The sequence below is a fragment of the Pseudophryne corroboree genome, chromosome 2 (assembly GCF_028390025.1).
Source record: "Pseudophryne corroboree isolate aPseCor3 chromosome 2, aPseCor3.hap2, whole genome shotgun sequence".
In the NCBI taxonomy this organism is placed as follows: Eukaryota; Metazoa; Chordata; class Amphibia; order Anura; family Myobatrachidae; genus Pseudophryne; species Pseudophryne corroboree.
This window is the reverse complement of record NC_086445.1, coordinates 147,875,883-147,889,068: the sequence shown is the minus strand read 5'-3', so window position 1 is coordinate 147,889,068 and position 13,186 is coordinate 147,875,883. Positions and strand designations below refer to the sequence as shown.

General features: G+C 46.5%; 1 protein-coding gene across 1 annotated transcript in view; it reads right to left on the bottom strand.

Moving 5' to 3' along the window:
- LOC135004291 (uncharacterized) overlaps positions 1-13,186 on the bottom strand; it is a 512,715-nt gene that overhangs the window by 255,455 nt on the left and 244,074 nt on the right. The window lies entirely within an intron of this gene.

The following is a 13,186-nucleotide window of genomic DNA, read 5'->3' as shown; positions in this document are numbered from 1 at the left end:
TTTTGGCCACCGTGCTCGATCCTAGATTTAAAACCTACCTTGGATCTCTCTTTCCGGCAGACACAAGTCTGCTGGGGTTCAAAGAACTGCTGGTGACAAAATTGTCAAGTCAAGCGGAACGCGACCTGTCAATATCTCCTCCTTCACATTCTCCCGCAACTGGGGGTGCGAGGAAAAGGCTCAGAATTCCGAGCCCACCCGCTGGCGGTGATGCAGGGCAGTCTGGAGCGACTGCTGATGCTGACATCTGGTCCGGACTGAAGGACCTGACAACGATTACGGACATGTCGTCTACTGTCACTGCATATGATTCTCTCCCCATTGAAAGAATGGTGGAGGATTATATGAGTGACCGCATCCAAGTAGGCACGTCAGACAGTCCGTACTTATACTGGCAAGAAAAAGAGGCAATTTGGAGGCCCTTGCACAAACTGGCTTTATTCTACCTAAGTTGCCCTCCCACAAGTGTGTACTCCGAAAGAGTGTTTAGTGCCGCCGCTCACCTTGTCAGCAATCGGCGTACGAGGTTACATCCAGAAAATGTGGAGAAGATGATGTTCATTAAAATGAATTATAATCAATTCCTCCGTGGAGACATTCACCAGCAGCAATTGCCTCCACAAAGTACACAGGGAGCTGAGATGGTGGATTCCAGTGGGGACGAATTGATAATCTGTGAGGAGGGGGATGTACACGGTGATATATCGGAGGATGATGATGAGGTGGACATCTTGCCTCTGTAGAGCCAGTTTGTGCAAGGAGAGATTAATTGCTTCTTTTTTGGTGGGGGTCCAAACCAACCCGTCATTTCAGTCACAGTCGTGTGGCAGACCCTGTCACTGAAATGATGGGTTGGTTAAAGTGTGCATGTCCTGTTTATACAACATAAGGGTGGGTGGGAGGGCCCAAGGACAATTCCATCTTGCACCTCTTTTTTCTTTCATTTTTCTTTGCGTCATGTGCTGTTTGGGGGGTGTTTTTTGGAAGGGCCATCCTGCGTGACACTGCAGTGCCACTCCTAGATGGGCCAGGTGTTTGTGTCGGCCACTAGGGTCGCTTAGCTTACTCACACAGTCAGCTACCTCATTGCGCCTCTTTTTTTCTTTGCGTCATGTGCTGTTTGGGGAGTGTTTTTTGGAAGGGCCATCCTGCGTGACACTGCAGTGCCACTCCTAGATGGGCCCGGTGTTTGTGTCGGCCACTAGGGTCGCTTAGCTTACTCACACAGCTACCTCATTGCGCCTCTTTTTTTCTTTGCGTCATGTGCTGTTTGGGGAGTGTTTTTTGGAAGGGCCATCCTGCGTGATACTGCAGTGCCACTCCTAGATGGGCCAGGTGTTTGTGTCGGCCACTAGGGTCGCTTAGCTTACTCACACAGCTACCTCATTGCGCCTCTTTTTTTCTTTGCGTCATGTGCTGTTTGGGGAGTGTTTTTTGGAAGGGCCATCCTGCGTGACACTGCAGTGCCACTCCTAGATGGGCCAGGTGTTTGTGTCGGCCACTTGGGTCGCTTAGCTTAGCCATCCAGCGACCTCGGTGCAAATTTTAGGACTAAAAATAATATTGTGAGGTGTGAGGTGTTCAGAATAGACTGAAAATGAGTGGAAATTATGGTTATTGAGGTTAATAATACTTTGGGATCAAAATGACCCCCAAATTCTATGATTTAAGCTGTTTTTAGGGTTTTTTGAAAAAAACACCCGAATCCAAAACACACCCGAATCCGACAAAAAAAATTCGGTGAGGTTTTGCCAAAACGCGTTCGAACCCAAAATACGGCCGCGGAACCGAACCCAAAACCCGAAAAATTTCCGGTGCTCATCACTAGTAAATACCCTTGGTGCTGTGGAGAGTCCGAACGGCAACGTCTGGAACTGGTAACGGCAATCCTGTACTGCGAATCTTAGATAAGCTTGGTGAGGAGGATAAATGGGAACTCCTTTATGTCTACTGACACCATGAAGTCCCCCTCCTCCAGACTGGAAATCACTACCCTCAGGGATTCCATCTTGAACTTGAACCTTTTCAGGTAGAGATGCAGATTTTTCAGGTTTAAAAGCGGTCTGACCGAGCCGTCCGGCTTCGGAACTACGAAGAGGCTTGAATAAAAACCTTCTCCTTGCTGTGCCAAGGGTACCAGGACAATGACCTGATCCTGACATAATTTTTGAATTGCCGTTGTTACTGCCTCTCTTCCCGGAAGAGAAGCTGGCAAGGTTGATTTGAAAAATCGGCATGGGGGGACGTCTTGAAACTCTAGTTTGTACCCATGGGACACTATTTGTAAGACCCATTGTTCCAGGCCAGATTGAATCCAGATTTGGCTGAAAAGTTTCAGACGTGCTCCCACCCGAGCGGACTCCCGCAAGGGAGCCCCAGCGTTAAGCTGCAGATTTGGCAGAAGCAGGGGTGGTCGTAAGACGCTGCGGATTTCCTTTTCCCCTTCCCCTACCTGCAAAAAAAGGGGGAACCTTTGGCCTTTTTGTATTTGTTGGGCCGAAAGGACTGCATGTGAGAGTGATGTATCTTTTTCGCCGGTGTAGGAGCATAAGGCAAGAATGTCGACTTACCTGCGGTAGCCGCCGAGACTAACGCATCCAGCCCATCACCAAACAAGGCCTCACCTTTATACGGGAGAGCCTCCATATTTCTTGTGGAATCTGCATCAGCATTCCACTGGCGAATCCACAACACCCTCCGAGTCGATACTGCCATGGTAGCTGTTCTTGATCCCAAGAGACCAATATATTTCATGGTTTCTAGTACGTACGCAGCAGCGTTTTTGATATAACCTAACGTTAGGAGTATCTCGTCTCCATCTATTGTGTCAATGTCTAATGAAAAGTTTTCTGACCACTTTTCAATAGCACTACTCACCCACACACAGACAATGGTAGGCCTGAGTAGTGTCCCATTGGCCACATCAATAGATCACCTCACTCACTTGCGGTCTGTCGGCTCCTTAAGTGAAGCCATTCCAGGCGCAGGGAGAAACACCTTTTCTCTTTTATGACAGGGCCCTGTCTAAAATGCGGGGTGACTCCCACCTTTTTTGGAAAAAGGTAAGATACCTGCTATCCTTTTGGGAATCAGAAATTTCTTTTCAGGTTAAATCAGACCTGAGGTGGAGGGAAAATTACATTACTTCTTTACTAAAGTAAACCCTCTCCTTGTGGTAAAAGAGGGGGCTTCGTAACTTCTAACACCTCCTTTATAGCTAAAACATGTTTTGAATGCTTTTTTGGTAACTTAGGACCTATTCCCCTGGAATCACTACTGTCGACACAGGAATCAGAGTCCGTGTCGGTATCAGTTTGTACTACTTGTGCAAATTTGTATGTGACCCAGAAAGGTCCCTGTGGATGAAAGGCAGAACTATTAAAAATCACATCTTCAACAGATTATTTTCATTTTCTGTATGAGATTCAGTCTAACCTCTTACTGATATGATTCACACTATCATGTAACCTTTCACCCAGTCAGGCTCTTGGTGTCATATTACACCTCTGTGTCCCTAACATGTCTCCACAGAGTTCCCTGCCACAGACATGTCACACACGTGTAGAACCACACCACAGACACTCCGGTATTTATAGGGGACAGACCCACAGTAAAATCTGTCAGAGGGACACAGATAGGATTTTGCCAGTTCACAACCCAGCGCCAGTAACACAATGTCTGTGAACACAAAATGCCCACTGACATTCAGCGCTTTTATAATGTTAATCACACAATTATATAGCACCAAATTCACTGTGGCCCCCCCTGTTTTGCACCCTGATACTTGTTCAGTAGTGGAGGAGGACCAGTGTTGTCTCTGAAGCCTGAGGAGAGAGAGAAAATGGTGCTGAGGAGGAAGCTCCACTCTTCAATGGTGTGTTTCTCCTCAGCTTTTATGAGGTAATTTTTTATACTGGCGGGGGTAGGACTGTGCCTCAGCAACTTATGCCCCTTATTTATGCCAGTTTCCATAGGTTTCATGCTGCCTAGGGCGCCCCCCCACACCCTGCACCTTGCAGTGCCCGTGTATGTGTGGACAACATGGCGCGCTGCGCTCCCGCCAGCCGTGCGGTACCTTTAGCCATCACTTTCTTGATTGAAGATCTGTCTTCTAACACTCACCTGTCTTCTGACTTCTGGCTTTGTGAGGGGGATGACGGCATGCTGTGGGAGTGAGCATCTAGGCACAGCTAGCGTTCAGTTCACTTCAGGAGCTAATGGTGTCCTGTCAGCCAGAAGCAGAGCCATGAAACTCTTTAGGAAGTTGGTTCCTACTTCTGCCCCCTCAGTCCCACGAAGCAGGGAGTCTGATGATTGCAGTTCTCCCTGAAAATAAAAATCCTAACATAAGTCTTTTCAGAGAAACTCAGTAGAGCTCCTCAGAGTGCATCCAGTCGACCTGGGCACATTTCTAAAACTGAGGTCTGGAGGAGGGGCATAGAGGGAGGAGCCAGTTCACACCCAATGAAAAGTCTTTAGAGTGCCCATGTCTCCTGCGGATCCCGTCTATACCCCATGGTCTTGATGTCGTCCCCAGCATCCTCTAGGACGTATGAGAAAGAATACTTATCAGCCCTAGATAGATGAGTAGCAGTGAGGTAAATGGCTGGGGAGGCACTGGCAAGTATCAGAACTAGATTTACACACATATATGAAACCAAGGGTACATGTGGGCATTATACAAAAGTGCAGCAGTATATACTGCTGGAAATTGGGTGAGTTTTGATCAGAGATGTGCGGACAAGGTACAGACTTCAGTATACTCCAGAGTTTTGACTATAAAAATGATTAGAATAATACAGAGAAGATAGTTATAATATATCTTTGTATTTTTCACATAATTTTTATAGTCAAAACTCTTAAGTATACTGGAGTTTCTGACCGAACATCATTGATAAATAGATATGATGATGCATCTCCAGGTACTTGCACTTCCTGCGGTTTAATTGGGGTTAACAGGTGTGACGGCCATAGGGCTCACCAGGAAGATTCCTGGTAGGCTGATGTGTCTGTGGGTCCTGTTTTGTGTGTTGTCATGTAGCCCCACCCGCCATAGGACAGGCAGCTCACCGCACTCAGTACACTGCATTGTGTCACTGACCTAGGTTGGGGGTGTTGTGAACTCGGGGGTTCTCCCGATGGTAGAGGAGAGGAACCACAGTTGGATCGGAAAAGGGATGGCTTAATATAGGTCTTCCTCATACAGGACTCTGACAGTAAAGCTTGGTGAAAATATTAAAGAACTTTATTGCAGGAAGAGAGCAACACAATGTCACATGGCAGAGAAGGAACGTATGGGAAATGTCCAGGCCTATAGGAGAACTTGTAAGCAATGCTAAGGATTCCAGGAAAAGAAGTACTTGTGAGTGTTGGTACAAGATAATAATGACCGAAGAACTTGTAAGTGATGTTTTTAAAGATACTGGTGATTTGAAGAACTGGTGAACGGTGGTTAAAGACTCTGACGATTTGAAACACTTGTGAGCGGTGGTTAAAGGCACTGATGATTTGTATGACTTGAGAGCGGTGACTAAAGACACTGATGAGTTATAAAACTTGAGAGCGGTGGTTAAAGACACTGATGATTTGTAGAACTTGAGAACGGTGGTTAAAGACACTGATGATTTGTAGAACTTGAGAACGGTGGTTAAAGACACTGATGATTTGAAGAACTTGAGAACGGTGGTTAAAGACACTGATGATTTGTATGACTTGAGAGCGGTGATTAAAGACACTGATGATTTGTAGAACTTGAGAGCGGTGGTTAAAGACACTGGCAACTTGCAAAACTTGGGAGCGGTGGTTAAAGACACTGATGATTTGTATGACTTGAGAGCGGTGATTAAAGACACTGATGATTTGTATGACTTGAGAGCGGTGATTAGCCCACAGCACACGCTGACTCCAAGAAGCACTGGTGATTGGATTGCAGAGAAACACACCAGCCGCGGTATACGCTGAACTGTGCAGCAACTGGCACCTGGAAGTGCCGGAGACACTGGGTACGACTGCAGAGAGATACGTTGGGAACAAGAGCACTGGCATCCACGTCAGGGGAGAAGACGATACTCAGGCGCCGAGGCTCTGCCCGGCGTCTGACTTTGAATCTTGCGCCTCCGCTGGATTGGCGGAACAGTCTGATGACGTCACCTGCTCCCCGCCCACGTGATGCCGGGTGTCATGGCGGCGCCCCTGCCCCGGGGAACCGCCGGGAGCCGCGCCAGCCAGACGCCGGAGCCCGTGGACCACCGAAGGCGGAGGCCGCAACACAGACCAGCAGGCACGCAGGGGTAAGCGCGGTGAACGCCGCCTATGGCATGTGACACACTGTCCCCATTCATTGTGTTATTCCATCAATGCAGTACAGTAACTCTGCAATCCAGTGATGCTGCCATGGCTGCACGGTATGTTATACCTCTGATACTGCCCATGGCCCTCATTCCGAGTTGTTCGCTCGTTCTTTTTCATCGCATCGCAGCGATTTTCTGCAAACTGTGCATGCGCAATGTTCACACTGGGACTGCGCCAAGTAAATTTGCTAAGAAGTTTGGTATTTTACTCACGGCATTACGAGGTTTTTTTCTTCGTTCTGGTGATCGTTGTGTGATTGACAGGAAGTGGGTGTTTCTGGGCGGAAACTGGCCGTTTTATGGGAGTGTGTGAAAAAACGCTGCCGTTTCTGGGAAAAACGCGGGAGTGGCTGGAGAAACGGGGGAGTGTCTGGGCGAACGCTGGGTGTGTTTGTGACGTCAAACCAGGAACGAAACTGACTGAACTGATCGCAGTGGCAGAGTAAGTGTCGAACTACTCAGAAACTGCTTAGAAATTTCTATTCGCAATTTTGAGAATCTTTCGTTCGCAATTTTGCTAAGCTAAGATTCACTCCCAGTAGGCGGCGGCTTAGCGTGTGCAAAGCTGCTAAAAGCAGCTTGCGAGCGAACAACTCGGAATGAGGGCCCATGTCGGGCCATTTCTACAAAATCTTACAGGGCCACTTTTAGTTCCCAGCAAAATATGAAAGGCATACAATGAGGCCCTATGAGGAGGAATCCCGCCCCCCTCAAGAGATCTTGCCTCCTCCTCAGACCACATCCTCATTGGGGCTGCTTCCATAAATTTTCTGGGCTGGTTTTCCATCCCAATCCGCCCCTGTGTTTGGGCGTGGCTCTACTAAGAATTTATTTCTTAGTCATCAGGATGGTGTTTTTTTTATAGGTCCTTATAGATTTAAGGTTGACTCAAGAAGAATGATTAGTGGTCATCAATTTAGACCCTAACCTAGACTATGGGACAAGTCACAAGGCATATTTATTATCAGACAGTGTAGTGTTAAAACCAGTGCTTAATTAAAGAACTCTTAGGAAGGTTTTACTGGTCCCTGGATTACAACAGCAGGCATCTTCACACTCACCTACAAAGCCCTCACCCACTCTTCTCCCTCTTACATCTCTGACCTAATCTCTCTTTACATTCCCCCCCGTCCTCTTCGCTCTGCTAATGCACGCTGTCTCTCCTGCCAACTGATTACCTCCTCCCACTCCTACCTACAAGATTTTGCACGTGCTGCTCCCTATCTCTGGAATGCTCTACCTCTCCCCATCCAACTCTCCACCTCTCTACAAAACTTCAAACGGACTCTCAAGACCCACTTCAAACGGGCTCTCAAGACCCACTTCTTCACCAAACCCAGCCAACTCTCCTCCTAACCCTCTTGTCTATGCTCACTGTCTACCCATTCTGTGTCGCCCCGGTCTGTTAGCCCCTCACTTTTTAGATTGTAAGCTCGCAAGAGCAGGGAATTCTTTCCTCATGTGCCTTTCCTTTTCTTACTTACAAAATCATATACTCTATACTGCCTTTGATGGCACCTAGCCCCGGGTTTTCTGTACCTGTCCTATATTGTCTTGAACTGTAAGTGCTGTTTTCTTGTTTTCTCATTTGATTATGTACTGTGTAATGGGCGCTGCGGATCCCTTGTGGCACCATATAAATAAAGCATGATAATAATAATAATAATAATAATAATAATCTACAGTTTCCTCTTGTTCACGTCAATCAGATTCCCACTCACACTAGTAACTTTAATGCTATATGTACTGTATGGCAGTTACTGGGATGTTGTTTGTACTAAATGGTGTTCACTGAGATGCTCTACTGTATGGCGGTCACTGGCATGCTCTATGTACTGTATGGTGGTTACTGGGATTTTCTCTGTACAGTATGGTGTCAATGAGTTATGTCTGTGTTGTTTTAAACTGTTTCTTCTCTCTGTTAAAGAAATATAGTAGACGCGGAGAAGCAAGTTGAACACTTGGTACCAGGACTATGAAGGGGGTTCAGGCATTGCCATTACCGACAAGACCAGTATATTATTTTGACAATTTTATTGGTCGTTAGTCACTTGCCCTGGGGCCCCCACAAATTTTAATCCAGCCTTACACATGCACAATGCTTTCAGCTTCTGGTTGCACTTATAAGGTGTGTAAAAATAAAAAATCTATCTATCTATCTATCTATCTATCTATCTATCTATCTATCTATCATCTAATCAGTTTCTAATATCTTTACATAGAAGCACATTCTGCTATGGGCTTTTAATCTTCATTATTAATTATTTTGCATGGATTGAATGATTTCATTACTTAGGCCAGGAGACACACATGCAAAAAAGAAGGGAGCATGTTGATTCTCGGTGAGCAACAATTTTCATCATTCATTTCCAATCAGAATGACATAACTTGTAGTGTGACAGTAAAAACTCACTAAGGAATAAATTATATTAATGGAAATGTTCTAGATCGTGTAGGTAAACGGTTTGGACAAGTTGCGCAGCCTGTCGCATGCACAAATGAAATATATCTGCTGTCAGCTGCACCCAATATATGACACTCAGGATATTGCCCAATTTTTCTTGGTAATAATATTTTTTTTTGTTCTCTAGAAATTTGTAACAAATATTTCAGTGCACTTGTCACCTACAGCGGAGGCCGTCATTGTGTGAGCTCTTGTAATATTTATGAGAATGCAGCCTACCTGTCCTCTAGGACCAGTGACATCAATCAAGCATAAAGGACTTTAATAACTCTATGTAACCATGAATACAACATAATTAAAGAGTAATCAAAAACAAGGAAATTTGAGCAAATTATAATTTGTCCTACTTTTCAGGCGCTGAAAAAGATCTTTCTATGTATATGTTCTAATTTGACTATCCACATCTGCAGACATCCAGGTATGCCTGTGGCCGCACACTTTAGTAAGAAATGTTATCCAATGAAGGATAACAAAACATAGCAAAACAAGATATTAGTGGCCCTGCGCTTTTTAATACAAAAAAACAGTTTTGGCTGAAATAATATCAACATACTTGTATATAATAAAGAAAATAACATTTATTCATTACTCTGAGTAACATTTAGCACATAGTAAGCAATTGATTGCATTCAAATATAATAAAAGGTATATATAAAATAGCTCTATGATTATATAAATTTATGGAGGAATGAGTAACATGGATCAAAGTCACTGACTGCATTAAATTGTACTCTAAAGCTCAAGAAAGGTGAGTTCACAATTCCACTATATGTAATTCATCTGTGGACATAAAGAAACGTCTGTGAACGTAACCTGGCATCGCGTATTTTCACCAGATACCTGACATATGTTTTTTACTTCTCAAATAGACATATCCAACCAGGGCCATAACTAGGAGTGTGCCACCGCACATAGCGCTGCAGGGTAGGGGGCGCTGTTGGCGACACTTGTCAATTATCTGTTTTAATTACTTTTACTTGTAGCTTCCCCCCTTTTTGAAGCCCAGCATCTCCTGACCGCCCGATGTCTTCTTCCCCCGCCCCTTCCGTCCCTAATACATATAAAACATTCATGAACTTAACTTGAGAGCTCTATGTTATTCAGTCGCGCTGTTCTTTATTACATTTCAAGATGCTAACATACCTAGGACTCGTACCCATCGCCTGTGTCATTGCAGTCAGACGCTCTATTCATCGAGTGATCTGCCCTTACATAGAAAGCTAGAGAAATCTAAGCTACAGAATTCTAAAGGCCCCCATACATTACTGCGACTTGTCTGAGGCACAAGTCGGATCCGATTTCCCTTGAACTCAACCGGCAGCTCCCCGGGAGTGCTTCCATCTGATATGGTACTTGCAGGGGTGTAGCGAGGGTGGCTCCAGTGGAGCACGAGCTCCAGGTGCCAAAAAAGTTAGAGGGCACAGATGGGGCGAACACAGACTCGGACTCAGAGACTAGGTGGGGAACAGGTCAGGCCAGTGGTGACAGCACCACCCTCTTTACATGCCTCACTGTCTCACAGGCGCTTCTCATGAAATATTCATAAGGTTGTTACACACCCCTGGTCAAGAAGTAGACGTGACCTTGCAAAACAACATAAAACACAAACATAGTGTGATATTGTAAAACAATAATAAAAATAAAGAAGTGGTTTTCTGTAAAATAGCCTCGTACCCCAATTAATGGTCTACTTAAAGTAGACAATCAGCGCTGAACAGGGAGCGGATCACCAGTTTGGTATATTTCTCTGTTCTATTGTGAGATTCTTGTGGATATGAACCCCTCTGCCACGTTAATTCGTCGATGGGATATATATTACATGACATTTATCACATACAATTTATCAAGCGGCGACAAATGACATGGGATTTATCGCAGTGCATACACATGTACTATGCAATATATCTGCTGGGATGGCCTTCAGGGTGCTAGGGGAAGGGGGTGGCATAAACAGTGCTGTATAAAGCAGGTGCCATTTTAAGTCTGTGAACACTCTGCTCTGTTATTAGTGAAGCTGGTTTATACCTGCTGAGCGTTCCACATTGCTACCATGATTTGCTTTGTTTGGTTTTTCTGAATAAAGTGCTCTTTATCCTGTTCTGTGATGGATCCTTATCGCTATCACCTTCTGCAAGCCTATGGCTTTCTGAAGTTGAGACGTGAGAGGGATCAGCAACGGAAGAGGGTGAGGTCCTGCTGGACCAAGGAGTGGCTGCTGAAGAGGGGGACTCTCTCTCACATATTGCTCCTGACTGAGATTAGGGAGAACAACCCCGAGGACTATCGCAACTAACTACAAATGGATGACGCTACCTTCCAGGAGTTGCTGGGCCTGGTGACTCCCTACATTGAGAGGCAAGATACCAAGCTGCGGAGGGCCATCCCTGCTGAGGAAAGGCTGGTGGCTACCCTGAGGTTCCTGGCTGCAGGGCCGTCGCTGGAGGATCTGAAATTCGGGGCCTTCTTGTCTGCGCAGGCTTTGGGACATATCATCCCTGAGACCTGCAAGGCTATCATCAAGGGGGTGCAGAACTAGTTTTTAAAGGTACACACCGCACCTGTTTAGTTAAATAGTAAAAATGTTTATATAAAGTAAACGTTTTTGTTTTTGTTTCCTTAACAAATGTATATTATATTGCCAAAATGTCATGAAATACTTTAAATATAAATATAAAAAATGTTGTATTTTAAAGTTGTATAATTCCCAATAATTATGGTGCAATATATGTATACGCCAAACCTGGGTGGGGTATACGGTGCTTTGGTCACAGACAGGGCCGTAACTAGGTGTGGGCGGACGGTGCGTGGCACACAGCGCAATTGCCCTGTGGGCGCAACCGTCCGCATCCACCTGTTATCCTCTTTGTATGCACCAGCTGGACTATTACTGCAGGGATCGGAGCCAGGGTCTTTACTGCCGCTGTCACACCGGCTCCCCGCACTGAAGTGCAGGAACCGGAGCGGCGCTGTCACTCGCAGGAACCCGAAGATTTACAATTGCCGGCTCCTGAACTGCGGGTACCATAGCAGCGCAGTGACTCGCAGGAGCCAGAGGATTTACAGTTGCCGGCTCCTGAACTGCATAGACTGAAGCAGCGCTGTCACTCGCAGGAGCCGGGGGATTTACAGTTGCCGGCTCCTGAACTGCATGGACTGGAGCAGCGTTGTCACTTGCAGGAGCCTGGGGATTTACAGTTACCAGCTCCTGAACTGCAGGGACCGGAACGGCAACTGTCAGTATGTCGGAGCATGGGACTTTGGTTGGGTCCCTGCCTGGGGGGGTGGGGGTAGTATGGGCCGCTCTCCCTTCTCTCAGCTCTTCCGCTCTGATTCAATAATGCTGCCTGTGCCGGCTGGTCAGAGGGGGAAGAGGGGCTTCTCTGTGCCTACTTACATTCCACACAACCACTCAAACATACCCTGACCATTTCTGGCACCACAGTAGCAGCCACTAATTGCCCATGCCACCGCTGCCAGGCCAGGTAGGAAAAAAGTAACACAAGTGTAGTACAAGTGGCTCGGCCCCTCTCTCTCTCTCCCTCAGCTCTCTCTATCCCTCCCAAAGCCCCCACTCTCTTCCTCAAACCACCCCTCTCTCTCTGCCCTCTCTCTATCGTGCCCTCTTTCTCTTTCAGCCCTCTCTCCCTCTCCCCCATCGCTCCCTCGACCATCTCTCTCTCGGACCCTTCTCCCTCCCTCTTCCTCTCCTCCTCCAGCTCTCCCTCCTTTCTCTCTCTTCCTCCCTCCATCTCCCCCCTCTTTCTCTCCCTAACTCTTCCTCATCCCCTCTTCCCATCTCCCCTTTCTCTCCATCTCTTCTCTCTCTGACTCCCCTCTCTCTCGCTCCCCATCTCCATCTCCCCCTCTCTCTCCCTCCTCTCGCTCTGCCTCCCCCTCTCTCTCTCTGCCCCTACCCCCTCCCTCCCTCACTCTCTCCCTCCATCTCCCCATCTCTCTTTCTCTCCTTCTGTCTACCTTCCTATTTCTCTTTCCCTCCATCTCCTCATCTCTCTCTCTGTTCCCCTACACCTCTCTTTCTTCCTCTTCACCTCTCTCTTTCTCTCACTCCCTCTCTCTACACTGGTACTAAGACCATTCAGCGCTTTAAATTCCATATAGTTTATAATAGGGGCTCTACTTTGTGGTGAAATGTGAATTGGTACTTTTTTGTGGCCACGCCCTTTCCCCATGAATTGTTTTTGGCGTATGCCTGCAGCACGTGATTTTCCTGTTTCGAATATGGTGGAGGAGGCACCAATTCTCTTTCTGGCACAAGGCGCCGAAAGGTCTAGTTACGGCACTGGTCACAGATTTGCATGGGTGAATACACACATGCTGTAAAGTCTAGAGTTAATGGTCCTGGCCCTATGAC